Genomic DNA, 21490 nt, shown 5'->3' on the forward strand with positions numbered 1-21490 from the left:
GTACACAAGCACGCATACACTAAGAAGCACATATTTCCAGATAATTTGCAATGCAAGTAGTTCACAACTTACACATATAATTATTTATAACAAAACATTTAAACATATAATCAATGCTTCCAAACTCGTACTTATCACATGAACGCATCCTAGATCTTATCTAGACGCCTATTGCTCTTTTTGGACAAGTGTGTGAGTTATTAACTCGTGCTCTGATACCACTCTGTCATGACCCGAACCCGCCCCTATGGGTTAAGGACATAACCGGCCAGTAATCCTGAGATCACCTACGACCTCAAAACAAAACATGATGACTTGTCAGAGTAAAGGGGCCAAACGGAAGCAATAATTAAAAACTTTGTCCATAGAGCCGTGCTTATATGCACATCAAACAAACCATGTTCAGATACGTTAATAACCCACATCAAATATACAGTTTCACAAAATTCATTACAGACAGGATCATTCAAAACGAGCCATCCTATAACAGACTATTTACATATATACACGAGGCCCTTGCCAACAAGAAAAAACATAAGTACGTAGCAAAAAGGCAAGGTAGGTCTCAAAAGTGAGACACAAGGCTGACTTCCTCAAAACTCGGATTTTCCTAGCAGACTTCACTGGGGCTGGGTTTGGACTTCCCTTGGCTCACCTACAAACACATGAATGAGCGTGAGCGATAGCCCAGTGAATAATATCAAACATGACAGTTACATAACAATTTGTAGAACAACATGCTCCAAACGGCCTTGGGCCCAATTTATACTTCTATTTAACAAAGATATATGACTATACGAGATGCAAATCAAGTAACTCTAAACATTCTGGCCTTTGGCCCATTCGGGTTTCCATTCATGGCAAAACGGCCTTCGGCCCATTCACTTATATCGAAACGGCCTTCGGCCCATTCATTCATGTCAAAACGGCCTTTGGCCCACTCTTTCATGTCAAAACGGCCTTCGGCCCACTCATTCATGTTAAAACGACCTTTGGTCCACTCATTTATATCAAAACGACCTTTGGTCCATTCATTCTTATCAAAACGACCTTTGGTCCATTCATTCTTATCAAAACGACCTTTGGTCCATTCATTTACATCAAAACGGCTTTTAGCCTATTCATTCATATCAAAACGGCTTTTCGCCTATTCATTCATATCAAAACGGCTTTTCGCCTATTCATTCATATCAAAACGGCTTTTAGCCACAATCCCAATTAACAACTCATAAGGTTTATAAGGGAGTAAACAATTAGACATTGACAAGCTTTCGAATGTTGATATTACTCACAGTGATCGGCTTGTTGATTTGCCCTGGAGCTTGACCCTACACGTTTCATGAACACAAAAGGGTCATTAACAGTTCAATCCGTTCCTTAATTCACATATTCCTCTTTAGGCTTTATTCTTATCTTATCAACTCATTTACAATGCTTAACATATGCCTAAGAGTGCTTATAAGTGAAAGAGAATGGAAAACGAAACACAGAACGCATGAACAAAATTTCAGAAAACAGGGTCCCCGCTCGAGCGGACACTATAGGCCTGCAAAAGTACTGGTTGCCTGAAAATTACGCTCGAGCGTTAAATAGGTCGCTCGAGCGGAAGGCCCATCAAAATAGCTCCCACGCTCGAGCGTCAACTTTCCCGCTCGAGCGGAAACCATGTCTGCAGGAAATGCTGGGAACTCGATTTCTCCGCTCGAGCGTAACTTCACCCGCTCGAGCGGACATCGGAAATCTGGGTTTTCCAGATTGAGTTCTTGAGCTTCATCTTAACATTCAAAGGCTCTAAATGCATGATTTCGGTCCAAACTTCACAAAATTATATACTATCATGGTACAAACATAGGATTACAACATATTGAAGCTCAATTTCATAATTTATCTACATGCATGTCCCAAAATGTGTCAACCTCAATCATTAACATAACAAATTCATGCTTATATCTTCTCAATTTGTGCATGCATGTCAATTCTTAACTCCATCAATGCAAATGGTGTTCATTCTCATGGAACACAACAAAACATGCTTGCATGTAGGATTTAACACTCATATTTCCATATTCATCCCAATACATGCTTGATTATGCAAAAACATGGTGATCCTATACATGCATGTGCATTTTAACTTCAAATTCATCAAGTAGAGTACAACTCTTGTTCTTGATCACCAATTAACCTTTAATTCACAAAATCACAAGTTCAAACTCATGAATTCATAAACAATCACTTACCTAGAAGCTCAATCTATGGTCAGTTCTTGAGTTGGACTTCAAATTCATAACCTTGGGCCAAAAATTACACAACTTTCTCCCTCACTCTCTCTCTAACAGCCGACCTCCTCCCTTTCTTAGAGTTTGATCAGCCAAAAATGAAGGTATATGAGAGAATGAGGAGTGTAGTGCTCAAATACAAGAAGCCCCACTAGCCACATTTAAGATATTAAACAATTTGAGCACAATGCCATTAAATAATTCAATTTAATCTGGCCCGAATCAATTTTTCGATTAAATTTCACCGTAGGCTCTAAAAATTATGCCAATCACAATGGCATAATCAATTTCGGGTTCTGTGGCCGATAAGGCCCTCAATTATATTTCCAAAGCTGATTATTCAAACAGATATTCCTACGGTGAACAGATAAAATTTCAAAATCACATATATTCACATAATGGCACATAAAATCATAGTAAACACGTAAACATACTCAATTTAAGGACCAATTGGCATACTACGGAACAGGGGTATTACAAGAACGAAGAGAGAAAGCTGCAATTCAGCTTGCAGTATACCAGCAACAGCTTGCCAGAGCTTACAACAAGAAGGTCAATCCAAGAGATTTTCAAGTCGGTGACCTAGTCTTGAGAAAAGTCGTCGGGAACAAGAAGGATCCCAGGGAAGGCAAGCTTGGCCCAAACTGGGAAGGACCCTACAGAATTACTTCAGTATTAGGCAATGGAGCCTATCGGCTTGAGGACAATGAGGGCAAAGCATTGCCCAGACCTTGGAATACTTGTAATTTGAAATTTTTCTATCATTAGATGTACATCATATTTTGGCCGATATCATCAATAAAGTCTTTTCAGAATTCTTTCAACACATATGATTGAGAAAGTTATGCATTGATGTTTATTGAAGACATAATTAATGTGAACCCAAGTCAAACTCAGGTTCACATTGGGGGCAAAGAAAAGGAAGAGATTATTCCTTAATTCACTTGTTGAAATTTGTAGCAATTTACAAGTTGAAGCTAGGCAGAGATTATTCCTTAATTCACTTGTTGAAATTTGTAGCAATTTACAAGTTGGAATTAAGCTGATTCCTTATCTTCACTTGTTGAAATTTGTAGCAATTTACAAGTTGAAGCTACGCCGAGATTATTCCTTAATTCACTTGTTGAAATTTGTAGCAATTTACAAGTTGGAATTAAGCTGATTCCTTATCTTCACTTGTTGAAATTTGTAGCAATTTACAAGTTGAAGCTAAGCCGAGATTATTCCTTAATTCACTTGTTGAAATTTGTAGCAATTTACAAGTTGGAATTAAGCCGATTCCTTATCTTCACTGTTGAAATTTGTAGCAATTTACAAGTTGAAGTTAAGCCGAGGTTATTGCTCAAGTTCTCATAGCAATATGTGGGTTGCTTAACCCTAAGGAAGATGCTTAACACTTGTTGAAATTTGTAGCAATTTACAAGTTTATGTTAAACCGACATATGATCACCCGCTGAGGTATACAGAAATTTACAGGTTGAAGTAAAGGATAAGTATATTATTTAAACACTTGTTGAAATTTGTAGCAATTTACAAGTAGGTTAGACCGAGATCACTGTTCAATACTTGTTGAAACTTGAGAAGAAACTTGGAAAGTTTACATTAAGTAGTATATGTTTTATACTTGTTAAAATTTATGAAAAGTTTGCAGGTCAGTATCTTGCCAAAGTAAAAGTTTTATAGTTGTACCCGAGGTATATAACCCCGAGAAGATTACACAAAGGAAGCAAAATGAAAAAGCATGCAAAAATTTCTAAGTATAGAACTATGTAGAAGCAATCAACAGAACATCAGAAGATTAAAAACATTCATAGAAGGAACAGTTGCAGTTACATAGAGAAAAGGCTACGTCGGCCATAAAAAGGAGTTTTTCATTGTCCAGAAATTAAAAGAGAGTATAAATTGCAAAGTGCAGAAAAAGAAGAAAAAAGTACAAAAGACATTTTTTCAAGATTCTTCAGTGTTAGCCGCTGCAAGGACTGGGACCTCGGACGATTCTGGTGGAACCTCCTCGGCAACCTTTTCTGCTTCAATCTCAGCATCAATCTCAGCCAGCGTATTGTCTAGATTTCTTTCAGCCAAAAGAAGGTCGGATGATAGTTGCCCGATGGCAATTTCCTTGGGTGCCCCCCCAACCTCATCACCCTCCTCATCCAAGGTTAAATCCATCTCTTGCTCAGCAGGAGGAGGGGACTTGGCTTCAGCAACATCCTTGGGTTTCCTCACCAAGGCCTCATCATCATTTTTCTCTCCATCCTCATCCTCGGCATCAGCCTCAGTCTCTGAATTGTCTTCAACCTGACTTGGAGGAGGAAATGGTAAAGGAATGGCATCGGCATTACGAAAGGACGAGTCAACAGGGAGATCAAGCTTTTTTATCAGGGACATCCAACCTAGGGAAAAACCCCTGTTGCATGCCTGCTTGACTTGAAGTTTATAATCCTCTGCGACGTCGGCCATACCCTAGGCATAGGCCTTTTCATCAGCCTCTTTGACTTCGGCCTCCTTGGTGGCCAAAGCTTGCTGGAGCTCCTTATCAGCCTGGGCCTTTCTTACTTCGGCGTCTTTTTTCTCAGCTTCAGCTACTTTGCAGATAGCTTCAGCAGACTCTGCTTTCTCTTCGGCCAGCTGCTGGGCCTTAGTAGTAGCCTCGGCCTGATCCTCCAGTTTTTTCATCTTTAATTCAAGAGATTTGATCTCCTTCTTCATGGAAGATGCTTCCCTCTTCATATCAACCAATCTTTGTCGATTTTCAAAAGATTGCATTGAAAATGAATGGGCGTGCTGAATGGCCTAAGGAAAAACACAAGTGTTAGAAAATATTCTCAGTAAGAAACAGAAGGAAAAATCGCAAGTGCAAACAGGAACACTTACTTGAACGGAGTGTTGGAGCATGAGAGCGTAATTCTCATACTCGCTGAGCTCAGCATTTCGTTCCAAATCCTTTGGAAGGAGAAGAGCAGTGCTGAGGGCGACACCAACGTTAATATCGTCGGCACTTTCACTAGCCATAATAGGCCTATCCTCCAGGGTTAGTTCAGGGGCCCATGGAACGTCGGGCTTCTTGGACGCCGAGGTCGTCGCAGACGATGACCTTGGCCTCTTTGATTATGTGGACCCCGAGGGTTGGGTTTCAGCGGATCTTTTTGTGGAAGCGGAGGTAGCCTTTTTGCTCTCAGCCAGTCGAGAGATAGGCAAAGCATCCTCAGTCTCGGCGTCAGCAGCCTTGGCTTTGGGCTGAGCCTTTTTTACTCTCTTCGGCTTTGGTGGGGGCATCGCAGGCGATGGTACAGCATCAGCGTCGGTTGGAAGGTCGGCAAGAAGATCTTGAACGACAGGCCTTGGACGAACCATCTCGGCAGTCTTTACAAGTCTTCGTCGACGTTTACGTTCTGGAATTGGGATTAAGTAGGGGGCCGAAGTGGATGGAAGATCGGCTGGGTCAAAGGTGGATCCTCGATCTGTTCAGGATGAAGACACAGTTACAGTTGTGGCAGTAGGAGGAGAAAGACTCTTTTTCTTCCTTTTCGGGACATCGGGTAAAGTGGATTTATATGTCGGAATGAAGTTCAGCAACAGGGGAGCCTTGCGCTTATGGATTGGAAGACCAAAAAGCTTCTTTAAATCTTGACCAGGGAAGAAGGATTGACAGAAGTTCTTTGGTGGTTGATGAAGATCTGTAGGACAAGCAAACAGACATTAGAAACAAACAAATTTTAAAGACTTAAATAAAAATAGCTAAGCGTTGGCACTGGGCTCTTACCCTTGCCCTCTGTAATTGTTCGAGGAAGAGGGTAGAGGTGGACATCTTCATCTGGGCCAAATTCCCAATTTCCCGAAGCAATAAGAAAGTCATCCCCAGCCCCCTTGTTGGAGTCTGGGAGGTCGGCTACAATTTTGAACTCAGTAGACCTCGGCTTAAGGTAATAAACAAAGCCCCTATCCTTCAGGTTAAGGGGGCACATTGTATAACAGTACTGAAGGTCGGCCAGGGTGATCCTAAGATTCTCCTGCCTAGCTAAAGCTATAATACCATTAATCACCCTGTAGGAGTTGATAGTAAGTTGCATGGGGTTCAGCCTGTAGAAATGAAGAACTTCGCGAAACAAGGGATCAAGTGGAAGCCGAAGTCCACATTCAGTAAAGGCTACTATAGGAAAGGGCATCGTATGGTCTGTGGGCATGATGGTATCACCATCCCCAGCTAGCTTAAGGTGAACATCGGCTGGGATAGAGAATTCCTGCCTAAAGTATTCGAGTTTTGTTGGGGTATTTACCCTATGCCTCCACATACCCATTATGTCGACTTAAACAAAAGAAGAATGTGTTTCAGAAGATGGGCGTTTAAAGAAGGGTTGCAAGAACCTCGGCAAAGACCTAGGAAAGGACTGATAAGGCTTGTTTCAGTTTTCCCTAAAACTTAAAGGTTCTACACACAAATCCCAAGCCTAAGAACTATAAAGATCAAGATCGAAGGCACAGATCTGGGACAGATACGAAAAATAGAAAACAGAGACATAGTTTCAGATTCAAGAACAGAGGTATAGTTCTTAGAAACAAAAGAAATACAGAAGTAAAAAAATCAAGAACAGTGGCAAGAAAAGTGGTGAAATAGTGCAAGTGTTCAAGACGTAGCCACGATTCAAGATACAAACAAATCCAAGGCTTTGGACAAAAGCGATAATAGCAACAGGCAAACGAAAGCACATAAAGAGAGCTAAGAGTGAAAGGAGCAGAATCTTACCAGAACAAATGAAGCCGGGACAATATTCGCCGAGATCAGAAATCGGTCGTGACAGCAAAGAAAGCTTCGCAAGAATGGAAGATTAAAGACAGTTTCAGAAGATTGAAGTAATGGCAGATTCGAAGAAAAAAAGAGCTTTCGAAGAGAGAGAGAGCAAGAAATCAGAATGAAGAAAGTGAAGAAAGAAAGAGGCAAGGAAACGTTTTGTCAAAAACGTGAAACGGCGGCAAAAATAGGGCATTTATTACGCCTAGAGCAACGCACACGTCAGACGGCGCAGACGAATGACAGACAGCTTTCAGGCGCGTCACAGACACGCTCCAATGAAGACAAAACTCGTGAAAGGAACGGTTAGATATGCATGACAGCTCATGCGCGTGGGAAAGTACGTTCGAAACCTTGTTCTCCGAAGAGAATACGTCGGCTGGAAGTGGATTATCTCGGCTAAACAGTTTTTGAGCCATTACTCAGAAAAGGAATATCGAAATATCGGTATAGGTTCCATCACCTTAGAGTGCAGAGGTAATAGAACCTAGGGGGCAGTTGTGGGGATATATTTTCTGAATACCAACACGTGGCATGGTGATGCCGACGTGTCAGCCGAGGTGCCACGTGTCGTGGTAGTTAGGCCGAGATGATCTCGGAGAAGCCGAGGTTATCTCCGAAGATATCGGAATCCGAGATAAGCGAATAAAGGACAAGAGTCCTAAGACGAAGATGGGACTTAACCAAGATAAGGATAAAGCTTTTAGGGAGTTTATCTTTATCTCTTAAAGAGTCCAAAGTAAGCACTAAATTGAAGTTCATAGAAGTCATACTTCTAGTAGGACTTGGATTGAATATATTATAAAAGAGAGTCACCCCCGTGGGTCTAAGGTATGCAATTTATGTTTTGAGTATTAAGTTTTGCACTTGATTATCTTTGAGAGATATACTGACTTGATCGTCGGAGTGCCCCCGGGTGGAAGAACCACCACCAGAGTCTTTTCTTTCTGTTTCAGGTTGCTGAAGCCATCTATTCTGCCTGTGCTCTCCAGTTGATCACTAAGCGGGCAGTGTGGTCAGATTTTCACTCACACAAGGGGATTGATGAATTATGAAGGTTTATATAACCATCACAACATATACATATTGGAAGAACCTCTTCATCTGAACCATGTACTTCAAATCTTGTGCCCCATTTATTTGGGGTTATAGAGAGGGGATTGAGATTGATAGTGAGGTGGGATTTACTATCTTTATGTTTGTTTTGGGAGATAGAAAGAGGGTTCGTAATCTTCTCCGGATTATGAATCCCCTTGGAGAGGGGATTCGAATGGGCCTCCAGCACTTAGTATTAGAAAAATAGTCCGTCGGACTATTTTTATTTTTATTTTTTACATGTTGGGCATTTTTTTAACATTAATGTTTAATTTTTTTGTATTTTTTGTTAAGTAAAAATCATTGTTTTATTTGTTTTATTTTTTTTAGAATTTTTTTTTTATTTTTATTTATTACATGCTGGGCATTTTTTTTTTTTGAACATTAATGTTTAATGTTTTTTGTAGTTTTTTCATTTGTTTTATTATTTTATATAAAAATAATTTAACAATTCCTACACCAACAACTATCACAAAAACAAACACAATTCTACTTAATTCTTCACTATCAATCCCCTCACTATAAATCTCCTCTATTCTACCTTTGAAAACAAACGGGGTCTTGAAGCATGGATCAACCTCTTTGGTAGCTCCATCCATGTGTGCAGGGGCGGAACCAGGATTTCTCCGGTGGAGAGACCATTTCGCCAAAGAGAAGATATATAGGATAAATCTACCAAACCGTGAATGGATCTGTTGGAGTTTCATTTGATTAAGCCCTCGTTTGGTTTTCATTTTGGGGAAAAAAAAACACAAAAGTCCAAAATAGGCTATATAAGTTAATAAGACAAAATGATACATTCAAACCATAATCATTATACTTTTTCTCTTACAAAAGTCAAAAAATCCAAACCAAACGAGGCGAAAAAAGGCATGCTAAAAAAATCCCAACCCAAAAAAGTTGGCTATATTAGCCAATGCCCAACGAAACTTAAATCATTATTAAATATGCCAAATGGACTAATAAAATTATATGAGACTAGTATTAATTAAATATTATTTGTATGAATTTTATGATTAAGGAGGTGAAAATGTAAGAATTTATAGATAAAGGTTAAGGTAATGTTAATATAATTAATCTATTATAAAATATCCTTAGATACATAAAGTTTTGCAATTTATTCCGTTAAATAAATTATAGGAACTCACAAGTAAACTATATTGTTTTTAACATGAATTGGATTAAATTTTTTCAATAATGTTAATTTTTTTTTGTTTTTGGAACTAGAATAATGTTATCACATTAACCACTCTTATTTGATACTAATATAACACTAACACATAAGAAAATAAACAATATATAATAAGAAAATATGATTACTATAACATTATTATAAATATTTCTTTAAAAGGTAACTCTACTACATATAGGGTGATTATTCAGTACTCTCAGAGTATGGACACGCGATACTCCATACATTGTATGCACTTGTTTAAATAAGTTGAATAAATTGAATCTTTATGCTAATTATAATTCAATAAATTGTTAATTGATTAGATATAGAGATATATTTTGTAATATTTTGAATCTTAACTTAGTTACTTGATGTGATCAATCAAATTGAACCTTGAAAAGTGAATAAATAAAATAGGGTAAATTACACTTACCTTTCTTGAGGTTTTTGATAATTACAGTGACCTCCTGTATGGTTTTAATAATTACACTATCTCTTTACTTTTGAAACTATTATCAAAATTCTCCCACTGTTATGCTATTTAACAGAATTTGTTGATATCACACCAAAAATGATAAATTGCCCATTAATTACGTTATTTATTTAAATGAGAAATTTCACTTACTTCCTCTAAAGTTTTGCATATATGTTATCAAAAACTCAAACATATTTTACCATTATTTAATAAAATTGTTAAATTTCATGCAATATTAAATAAAATCTTTAAATTGTTAAGACATTATTAAATCATTTAATGCAAAAAAAAAAAAAAAACCTTAATTTTTATTGATAAAATACTTAAAAATAAATAATCTCTCTAAAATTAATGTTAGATAACATTGTAATAATTTAGTATAAGACTTACTTCACATCACATAAATAACCTAAAATTTATTATTTTAAGAAATGCTTTTATTATTTGAATTTTTTTTAAAGTTAAAATAAATAGATTTAGTTTTTTTCTGGCAATTTGCATTACTTATTTATTCGTATGTAGAAAAAAAAATTATTGTTTTATCTTCTCTCAATTATATATTATTCTCAATTTTTAATTTTTGTCTTTGAGTCATTAAACTTCTAGACGATGCATATTTTTAAAAAAAACGCAGATTAATATTTCTACATGATTAAAAAAATAAAAATAGAATTAAAAAAAATTTAATCGCCTCTCAATAAATTAAAATTAGTTAATAGGGAATGAAAAATTAAGAAATCATTTGAGAATAAACAATTCAAACAATTTGTTATTTCTTACACCTAAAATGAAAATTAATCTTTACCTGAATGGATAAATTATTTGAGAATAATAAAACACTCAATTACTTTGTTATGTATGATACTTAAAATCTGTCTCCATCTTTATTTATCTCATTTAAACTATTTTTATTAAATTAAATCTTAAAATTTATTTCTCACCATCATTAATGGTTGAATTTTTATTTTATTTTTTGTTTATAAAAGTTCAGAAACTTGTGGAAAAAATATAGTCAACAAATTACATTTATAATTTAAAAAAATTATGAAAAATAAATAATAATTTCATATATATTTAATAGGGTAAATTAAATTACATTTATATTTTTTTTTCTTTAGAAAATGTTTTATTTCGTTGTGTGTGTTTAAATTAGTATTAGAGTCTGATTTATCAGTCTTGTCAATAAAATTATATGAGTATTAAATATACAGAAGAAGTAAAATTAGATAATTTAAATAATAATTTCGTTGTAAATAATAATAGAACAAAATAATGGTAAGAAATAATAAAAAAAAAGAGTAAAATCTAACCATTAATGAAGGTGAGAAATTAATTTTAAGATTTTATTTAATAAAAATAGTTTAAATGAGAAAAATAAAGATGGAGAAATATATTTTAATTGTCATACAATAAATTAATCGAGTATTTTGGTGTTCTAAAATAATTTATCTATTCAAGTAAAGGTTAATTTTGTTTTTTGGTGTAATAAATGAGAAATTAGTTGAATTGTTTTCCAATATAATATGTTTTTTGTTAAGTAAAAAAAATTTAAAACATATTTGTAAATCAATAATTATTAATTTATTGATAAATTGATATGTGACTAAATTAATAGAATTTGAGTGATCCCAAAGCCTTTAATTTAAAGAAATTATACTGTATTTTAATTTTATTTAATTAATTCAATTTTAAAGGGCTATTTTTTATTTTATTTTAAATGTAAGATATCATGGATCATCAAGAACTAGGGTTCCAAAATAGAGCTTACACGGTCCGTGAGCAAAGATATAAAAGCAAAAATCTTGTAAGGGGTTCTTCGTCTTGCAGAAGAATCGTCCTTAGGTTTTCGAGAATTGGTTTGATGGATGTCGGCGAAATCTATACGTTCCGCCACTACGTCGGCCGGCCAGCGCGCCATCTTTGGAGAAAGGTTAGTATTGTGTTGCGGTTTGCAATATGCTTATCGTTAAAAAAACTTGCCGACCATCATAAACAACGAGATCAATACCGACCACCACCATCATCATCATCGTCGGCCGGTTTGATGGAAATCGATACCTTCGATCACTACGCTGGAATCGATCCCCTCCTTCACGACCTTGAATACGGACTATCATCATCATCATCGTCGTCGGCCTTACGATCACCAGGTAAAGTAGCCTATATCTGTGTATGCACCATTGATAAGTATGAGTGGTACGCGTTTGACGTCTCCGATGACATCAAACACAACCAAACTCCTCCTCCTGCTAAATATATTAACTACCCTGTTCCTTTTCACGATGACGATGAGTCCGGAGTGGTAAATCTCAAACCCCAAGTCACTGCAAACATGGATTGGATTCTTGGCTGGGAGATTTTGGGCTTCAAGAAATTGTATATTCTTGATGATTGGAAGGGACCATTGGCTTCCGGAGAAAGCAATCGAGTGGATCGTATTGACGTTAGCCGTATTAGTTTCTACCCGTGGGAATGGGAGCCCGTTCAAAATATGCCTAATCAGATAACTGCATCAGCGCACACCTGCGTTCTCGGCGGCAAGTTTTATTGCTTGGGGGGTGGTCATAGCTCTCAAAAGGTGGAGTCCGTGAGGAAGTCACAGTTGGCCATGACCTACTACCTGAGCTTAAAAGCAGGGACCTCCCCACCTCCCCCTCCATGCCTTGACCTTGACAAAATATTGTCAGCCTTTAAAGAGGTCCACAAGCCATATTTGCCCTCTCAAAACTTGGAGTTGGAGGGGCAGTCACCGAACTCTGAAACAGAGCGTTACGTTCACAAACAATTGTCCTCAGCAATCGAAGTGGCAATCTCAAAGCGTTACCTTTTGGAAAAAACCATTTACATGCTCTACTTTGACAACAATTATTCTTCTCTGTATAGCTACATATTCTTCGTTCAACAAAAATACTATATTGAAAAATTATTTTACCATAACTGTGTTCGCCAAAAATACTTTCACAAAAAATTGATCTCAGCAATGAAATATGCTCAGCCATGTTCGTTGTCACTGAATTATCCTGTTATGGATTACTTTCTAAAAGCAATCTCATTAGTTGAAGAATTCTTCAGACCATCAGTTGAAGAATATGAACAAATCCTCAAGACATCAGTTGAAGAATTCCACATCCCATCAGTTGAAGAATTCCACAAGCCATTAGTTGAATTTGTAGAATTCCACAATAAATCATTTGAAGAATTTGAATGGGTTGAAGAATTCCACAAGGCATTAATTGAAGGATTTGAAAAATTCGTCAAGCTATCAACTAAAGAATTTAAAGACAAGCCATCAGTTGAAGAATTCCACAAGCCATCAGTTGAAGAATTCCACATGTTACCAGTTGAAAAATTCCTCAGGCCACAGTTGCCATCGGTTGAAGAATTTTTCAAGCCACGTTTTCCCTCTCAAAACATGCAGTTGGAGTTGGAGAGGCAGTCACCGTGGATCATGGCTTATGACATGAGGCAAAAGAAATGGGAGTCTCTGCTTGATCCTCCATATCTTCCCATTAAGATTGACAATATATTCACAGCTGCCAGAGAGTTCCCCAATCAATGTTTTGTGGTGGGTTTGCCTGAGGATTGCGTCCTCCAAATCTACCATGTAAATACCCAACAGTGGGAAGTACAAGAGTTCAAAATATGCCCCAAGTTTGGCCCAAAAGTGTTAACTGGGCCAGCTTTGTCTGTTGACAGTAAGCTTTATTGGTATTCAGTTGATGATCACTGCCTAGTTGGATATGATTTAGTGACAAAAATGTGGTTCGTGGGCAATTTCCCTATCCATGACCATGGAGAGCGTTTTGGAGTGCTAGATGTTGACACTCCTCCACACTTGGCTCATCTAGGTGGCGACAACTTTTGCTTGTTGTGGGTTTCTGTGTTGCAGCACAAGAGTATGAAGAGTTCGGAGTCCAAGGATAATTGTATTTCTCGCCTTCACTGTATGAAGCTTCGAGTTACCACAGGAAACCTTCACCCAGAGAGTGGAATTATTTCCTTGGAGGTCTCTATCTGGTCTTGTCAATCTTACTTAGCTTCTGGGTTAAAGTTTTTTCGTGGTGGCTTGGTGGTGTAAGCATCGTTATAATTTTGTGTACCTCTTCATTTTCATTCCTCTATTTTTTCTTAATTTTTTATTTATATATATATATATATTTTTTTTTATTGCTATAATTATTTATACACCACTGCCATTTTTGCTGAGCTCAAACAAAGCATATTAATTTTATAGATTATTAGAAAACAAAACATCCAAGGGGAATGACTCATTGGGAAAATTGCATCATGGTGTCAAGCTAAAATAAAAGTGAAAGAAGTCAATACCAAATTCTTATCACCTTTATTTTCAACATGCCCTCTATGTACAACTAATATTATAAGATTAGTATGGACTGCCATTTACTCCAAAGTTCAGTGTTTTTGAAAGTTATAAACGAGCCAAGGTGAGAGGCCTCCTAAGGCCTAAGCACGAGGGCTTCATCGAAGCAAGGCAAACCTTAAATCTATTTAACATATACAAAAAAAATCTTCAATAATTTCAAAAGCAAGATATATCCAACATATCCAAATGCTCAGAAACAAGATATATCCAGCATATCAAAATACTAAATATACATAAAACACAAGATATCCAACAAAAGCAAACCAAATAAATCAAACATTTCCAATTACCATTGTCTGACAAAAAACACAAGATATCCAACAAAAGGCAAACCAACTAAACATGTATGTACTTTCACCAATCATAAGACTCAAAATATCATCATCAACATAAGCAAATCAACTTCTTTATTTATTTTTCATTATTATGTTATTGTTGATGTTGATCAACCGCTTCTTTGCTCAATGTTGATGATAATTTCCTTGAGTAGTAGAAACTTGACTAGGAGTAACCAAGAGACTTTTGCCATCAATAGTATCCTTCTCCTTATTGGCATACATCTCATCAAAATTCAGCAACAAGTTCAATTGTTCCTTTGGTTGACTTTTCTTATATATAAAGGTCATGTTTGGTTTGTATTTGTGAAACCAAAATAAAACTAAATCAAGCCTTAAGTCCCATTAAATGAGGTCGGTTATTTGTATTTGCGATACAATTTTGAAAAATAGTTTTCTGGAAAAAGTTTACAAAATTTGAAAAATTGTTTGGTTATAAGTTTTTGAAAATAGTTTTGAAATTTGAGATGATTTAATTTTTTTATTTTTTTTAGTTGAATAGATGGGTGTGAGAAAAAAGTGATTGATTGATGTGTAGTAGAGACAAAAGTGATTTTGGACTTTTTTTTTTTTTTTTTCCAAAATTTTCAACCAAATAAAATTCTGAAATTTTTATTCCAAAAATTGTTTCTCAAGAGACAAACCAAGCAAGGCCAAAGTCTCTAATCTCTTCTTTTACGTGAGACAACCTTTTACGAGCAACCACATTTTGTAACCACCGGCAAGATATTGCTTGACCATGTAAACACCCCCATTCATTTCTTTCTTGCAAAAATTGCAAACAAACTTGGACACATTTTGGGGATTTACCAATCTGTGTGTACTGCCATCCTAGATATTTTCAATTATTTCTGCCTAACTACGACATCTAACCAATTATTGAATATCAATAAACCAACTAAATGTTAAGAATTTTCAAATCAAGAGCATTTTGAAAGTAATTGAGCAAAAATTAATTAATCTAGCAAAATTACAGCAATTCAGCTAAACAACAATACAATTAAGCAAAAACTACCGGAAAGTAATCATACAATTCAACAAAATTACACCTTATCAAAGCTGCAAGTGATGTGGATAAAAGAAAAAAAATTTGTTAAGTGATGGAAAGGATAAGGTCCCAGCTTATTCACCCAAAAAAAAAAAAGGTCCCAGCTGGTCAAAGAAAAGAATTTTTTCCCCCTCCAGAAATCATTCACTTTTCTCATCGAGGACTACAAAGTTTTAGCAAAAAAAAAAAAAAAAAGAATTTTGAAAAAAGTAAAAAGAAAAAAAACTGAAGAAGTTTATCGCTGAAGAAAGAAGGCAGAGTATCAAAAATAAAAAATAAAATAAAAAATAAGAACTCACTAGAACCTTTATAACCAGCATAGATAGGGCAATTTTAGGCTATGTGGGTCATATTCCAACAATCAACACTATCATGATCTAAATGAATTTTTAACTTGTTTTTTACTAGCTTATTAAAAAAATAAATAATAAATAAAAACTTATTCTATTCCATTTATTTAATAGGCATAACCAAACATGAGAATGAGAACATCATTCTATTCCTATGTCATTCAATGTTGGCAAACCAAACAATCGAACGGGAATGGATATTCCATTCCATTCAACTTTGTTTTCCATACTCCCCTCATTCCATTCCTTCGTACAAACATGCTCTTAGATTAGAGTAAAAGACTGATCAAGTAGAGAATCTGAAGCTTGTGCGATATGCTAAGTAGTTGATTAAATAATTAGAGGCCTTCAAATTGATGAGACTAGCTGGATGGTTAGAAATCCAAACAAGTTGTAGCTGCTGGAGAAATATTATAACCATATGTGATGTGAAAATCAGTCTCCTTGTATTAAGTGTGTTGGAGGTTTGGTGTTTGTCCTGTTTGGGTTTGCAGTGGTTGGTTTGGTGTGAAAGGGGATTTGGGTTTGGTGTTTGGAGTTAAGTTCTTCTTAACTTAAATATCGTGAGGTCAAGAGGTTGGTTAGTTGGTTGCGAGTAACAGTAGTAGGGATAGTCTGTACTTTCTCGAATCTCTCTCGATACTTGTCATCTTTCTGTACCTTTAATTTCATATTTTTTTAATGAAATTTTTCTTTGCTGATCAAAAAAAGAAAAAAAGTTAGTCCCACCATTGGGTCAGGAACTTCTAAGATGATGTGCATAGTTGTTGTGCTTGAAACATCATGATCTATTGCTCAAAACTGAATGCTAGATGTCACACGTCATATATGAGCTACCAAATTGCTTCCGGAGGCCTCTATAGATCATTTACTGACATTGATGTTGGGTTTTACTTCGATACAATAAAGAAATCTGAACACTCTGTTTGGCGTGGGAAAGGTCTCTTTGTTGCAATCCTTGTCATGAGAGCATTGGTTGCATTACTGAGTCATGTTTCATGACTTAGTTTAATGATGATTGCGACAAAGGAGTTCGTCCTTTTTCTTTGTGTGAGCCTGCATGTCCTGGGGTTCCATGACCCAAGTACAAAAGTAGAAAGAGACTGAAAGGAAAGGAAAAGAAATATGAATTGGGATAAGAACTGTTATAGATGTAGAACCACAGTGACGTATCAAGGGTACCGAATCATGTTATCAATGTCTTAAAGATAATGAGTGAAGTTCCCAAAGGTTCAAAGATCAACAAGATGAATAAGAACATAGGCATGTATGGGTTGGTAATAGAAAGAGTTAGCCTAGATGCCTTGCTAGATGTAAAACTATCTTTGAATGGAAAATACCAAAATAAAGGGCAACATGGGCCAACTTTGACTTTGGCATAATAGTTGTGTGCTTAAGTTGGCTTTGCCATGATGGATGATGCTGAATGCCATTGATTTTGACAAAGCAGTCTGCTAAGTTGCTGCTGGAGCATTTGTGGGTTTGCTGCTGGAGAGTCAAACTTGGACAGATGCTGCAAGTTAACCCATAAATCATTAATGGGGTTTTTCATCTTTACAACTTCTGAATAGATAGCCCTTGCTATTAGGCTTGTGATTGTTGATCAACAAGAAACCATTGTTGACTTGATTCCTATGAAGGACATTACTGCTAACTAGACTCAAATTACTTCAAATGGTACACGTTCATGAATATAAGGAACTTAAGTTGCTCATATGAGATGTGTCTTTCTGCACCGGCCCCCAGTATTGCCAGGAAAAACTCTGATAGTTTTATGATTGTTACTGTTTAAGAAGTATTTCACAATGCTGCTGAAGTGAGAAGATATGCCGGTAAAGGCATTTTTCACTACAAAAAAAAATTGTTTTTTGCGACGGCAAAACGCCGTCGCAAATACTCCAAATGCCGTCGCTAATAGTTTTTTGCGACGGTAAATAGTTTTTTGCGACGGCAAGTGGGGGGTCGCAAGAGAGGGGGTTGCAAAAGGGCTTTAGCGACGGCTTGTTTTTGCGACGGTAAAATTTTTTTTTTGCGACGGCAAACTTCTGTCGCCAAAAAGCTACGAAAATCTGATTTTTTGCGACAGTAAAGTCTTGCCGTCGCTAAAAGAGTTTTGTCGACTGCCAAATCCCGTCGGTAAAAGTATCGTCGCTAATGACGATTGGCGACGGCAACCTAAGCCGTCGCTAAAGGTATTATTCTCAGTTTAATTCCTACCTTTTGCGACAGTATTTGAGCCGTCGCAAAAAGCTTGCTACCATTTTCTTTTTGCAACGGGGGAGCTCCGCCGTCTCAAAAAAAAATTTAAAAAAAAAATCCCTGTACTAAAATAATTAAAAATATAAAAAAAAACCTGTATTAAATGAAAAATAACTAAAAAAAAATCTAAAAATTACATAATAATATAAATACATACATAAACAAAAGTTGGCACATGATGAACATTCATAATGTTTTTCCATTCATAACAATACATAAATAAAAATTCATAACAATAAAAATTATGCCACTACACAATGTCGCATAATACATACATAATATTGTTCACAAATTTAAATAAAATAAATCAAAATCAAAACCAAAAGTTTTCGTCTTGCTTCCTTCGTGGGTTAAAAAAATAAAAGCCGGTTATAATCTTTATACGTCCGCGTTCCACAAGAAGCAAACTGCTACTAAGGAAATATCTAAAAAAAACAAATTAAAAATAATTAATAACAATATAATGGTGTTAATATTTTAATTACAGAAAAATATAAAAAAATTAACTACTATATAATTACAAAGATAGTTTAGTAAATAATTTTGACTAGACCGAAATCCGACTCTAACTCCCAAACCGGGAACCCGATTGGAGCCCCGTCCTCTCCCACAAGTCTCTCGTACCTAGGCGGTCGTGTGTGCCAAGTTTCGTGCCAAACCGACGCCGTTTGGTGATTTTGGGGCGTTAACACCTCGAGTTCAAGTTTCTTAAGAAACTAGTTTGCCTAAAGTGAAATCCGGCTATAACTCCCAAACCGGGTACCCGATTCGAGCCCCGTCTTCTCCCACAAGTCTCTCGTGCCTAGGCGGTCGTGTGTGCCAAGTTTCGTGCCAAACCGACGCCGTTTGATGATTTTGGGGCGTTAACACCTCGAGTTCAAGTTTCTTAAGAAACTAGTTTGCCTAAAAGTGAAATCCGGCTCTAACTCCCAAACCGGGAACCCGATTGAAGCCCCGTCTTCTCCCACAAGTCTCTCGTGCCTAGGCGGTCGTGTGTGCCAAATTTCGTGCCAAACCGACTCCGTTTGGAGATTTTGGGGCGTTAACACCTCGAGTTCAAGTTTCTTAAGAAACTAGTTTGCCTAAAGTGAAATCCGGCTATAACTCCCAAACCGAGAAGCCGATTGGAGCCCCGTCTTCTCCCACAAGTCTCTCGTGCCTAGGTGCTCGTGTGTGCCAAGTTTCGTGCCAAACCGACGCCGTTTCATGATTTTGCGGCGTTAACACCTCGAATTCAAGTTTCTTAAGAAACTAGTTTGCCTAAAGTGAAATCCGGCTTAAACTCCCAAACCGGGAACCCGATTTGAGCCCCGTCTTCTCCCACAAGTCTCTCGTGCCTAGGCGGTCGTGTGTGCCAAGTTTCGTGCCAAACCGACGCCGTTTGGTGATTTTGGGCGTTAACACCTCGAGTTCAAGTTTCTTAAGAAACTAGTTTGCCTAAAGTGAAATCCGGCTATAACTCCCAAACCGGGAACCCGATTGGAGCCCCGTCTTCTCCCACAAGTCTCTCATGCCTAGGCGGTCGTGTGTGCCAAGTTTCGTGCCAAACCGACGCCGTTTGGTGATTTTGGGGCATTAAAACCTCGATTTCAAGTTTCTTAAAAAACAAGTTTGCCTAAAGTGAAATCCGGCTATAACTCCAAAACCGGGAACCCGATTGGAGCCCCGTCTTCTCCCACAAGTCTCTCGTGCCTAGGCGGTCGTGTGTGCCAAGTTTCATGCCAAACCGACGCCGTTTGATGATTTTTGGGCGTTAACACCTCGAGTTCAAGTTTCTTAAGAAACTAGTTTGCCTAAAGTGAAATCCGGTTCTAACTCCCAAACCGGGAACCTGATTGGAGCCCCGTCTTCTCCCACAAGTCTCTCGTGCCTAGGCGGTCGTGTGTGCCAAGTTTCGTGCCAAACCGACGCCGTTTGGTGATTTTGGGGCGTTAACACCTCGAGTTCAAGTTTCTTAAGAAACTAGTTTGCCTAAAGTGAAATCCGGCTCTAACTCCCAAACCGGGAACCCGATTGGAGCCCCGTCTTCTCCCACAAGTCTCTCGTGCCTAGGCGGTCGTGTGTGCCAAGTTTCGTGTCAAACCGACGCCGTTTGGTGATTTTGGGGCGTTAACACCTCGAGTTCAAGTTTCTTAAGAAACTAGTTTGCCTAAAGTGAAATCTGGCTCTAACTCCCAAACCGGGAAGCCGATTGGAGCCCCGTCTTCTCCCACAAGTCTATCGTGCCTAGGCGGTCGTGTGTGCCAAATTTCGTGCCAAACCGACTCCGTTTGGAGATTTTGGGGCGTTAACACCTCGAGTTCAAGTTTCTTAAGAAACTAGTTTGCCTAAAGTGAAATCCGGCTATAACTCCCAAACCGAGAAGCCGATTGGAGCCCCGTCTTCTCCCACAAGTCTCTCGTGCCTAGGTGCTCGTGTGTGCCAAGTTTCGTGCCAAACCGACGCCGTTTCATGATTTTGCGGCGTTAACACCTCGAATTCAAGTTTCTTAAGAAACTAGTTTGCCTAAAGTGAAATCCGGCTTAAACTCCCAAACCGGGAACCCGATTTGAGCCCCGTCTTCTCCCACAAGTCTCTCGTGCCTAGGCGGTCGTGTGTGCCAAGTTTCGTGCCAAACCGACGCCGTTTGGTGATTTTGGGCGTTAACACCTCGAGTTCAAGTTTCTTAAGAAACTAGTTTGCCGAAAGTGAAATCCGGCTATAACTCCCAAACCGGGAACCCGATTGGAGCCCCGTCTTCTCCCACAAGTCTCTCATGCCTAGGCGGTCGTGTGTGCCAAGTTTCGTGCCAAACCGACGCCGTTTGGTGATTTTGGGGCATTAAAACCTCGATTTCAAGTTTCTTAAAAAACAAGTTTGCCTAAAGTGAAATCCGGCTATAACTCCAAAACCGGGAACCCGATTGGAGCCCCGTCTTCTCCCACAAGTCTCTCGTGCCTAGGCGGTCGTGTGTGCCAAGTTTCATGCCAAACCGACGCCGTTTGATGATTTTTGGGCGTTAACACCTCGAGTTCAAATTTCTTAAGAAACTAGTTTGCCTAAAGTGAAATCCGGTTCTAACTCCCAAACCGGGAACCTGATTGGAGCCCCGTCTTCTCCCACAAGTCTCTCGTGCCTAGGCGGTCGTGTGTGCCAAGTTTCGTGCCAAACCGACGCCGTTTGGTGATTTTGGGGCGTTAACACCTCGAGTTCAAGTTTCTTAAGAAACTAGTTTGCCTAAAGTGAAATCCGGCTCTAACTCCCAAACCGGGAACCCGATTGGAGCCCCGTCTTCTCCCACAAGTCTCTCGTGCCTAGGCGGTCGT

Source organism: Camellia sinensis, chromosome 8 (genome assembly GCF_055761805.1).
Source record: "Camellia sinensis isolate YWXY chromosome 8, ASM5576180v1, whole genome shotgun sequence".
Taxonomy (NCBI): Eukaryota; Viridiplantae; Streptophyta; class Magnoliopsida; order Ericales; family Theaceae; genus Camellia; species Camellia sinensis.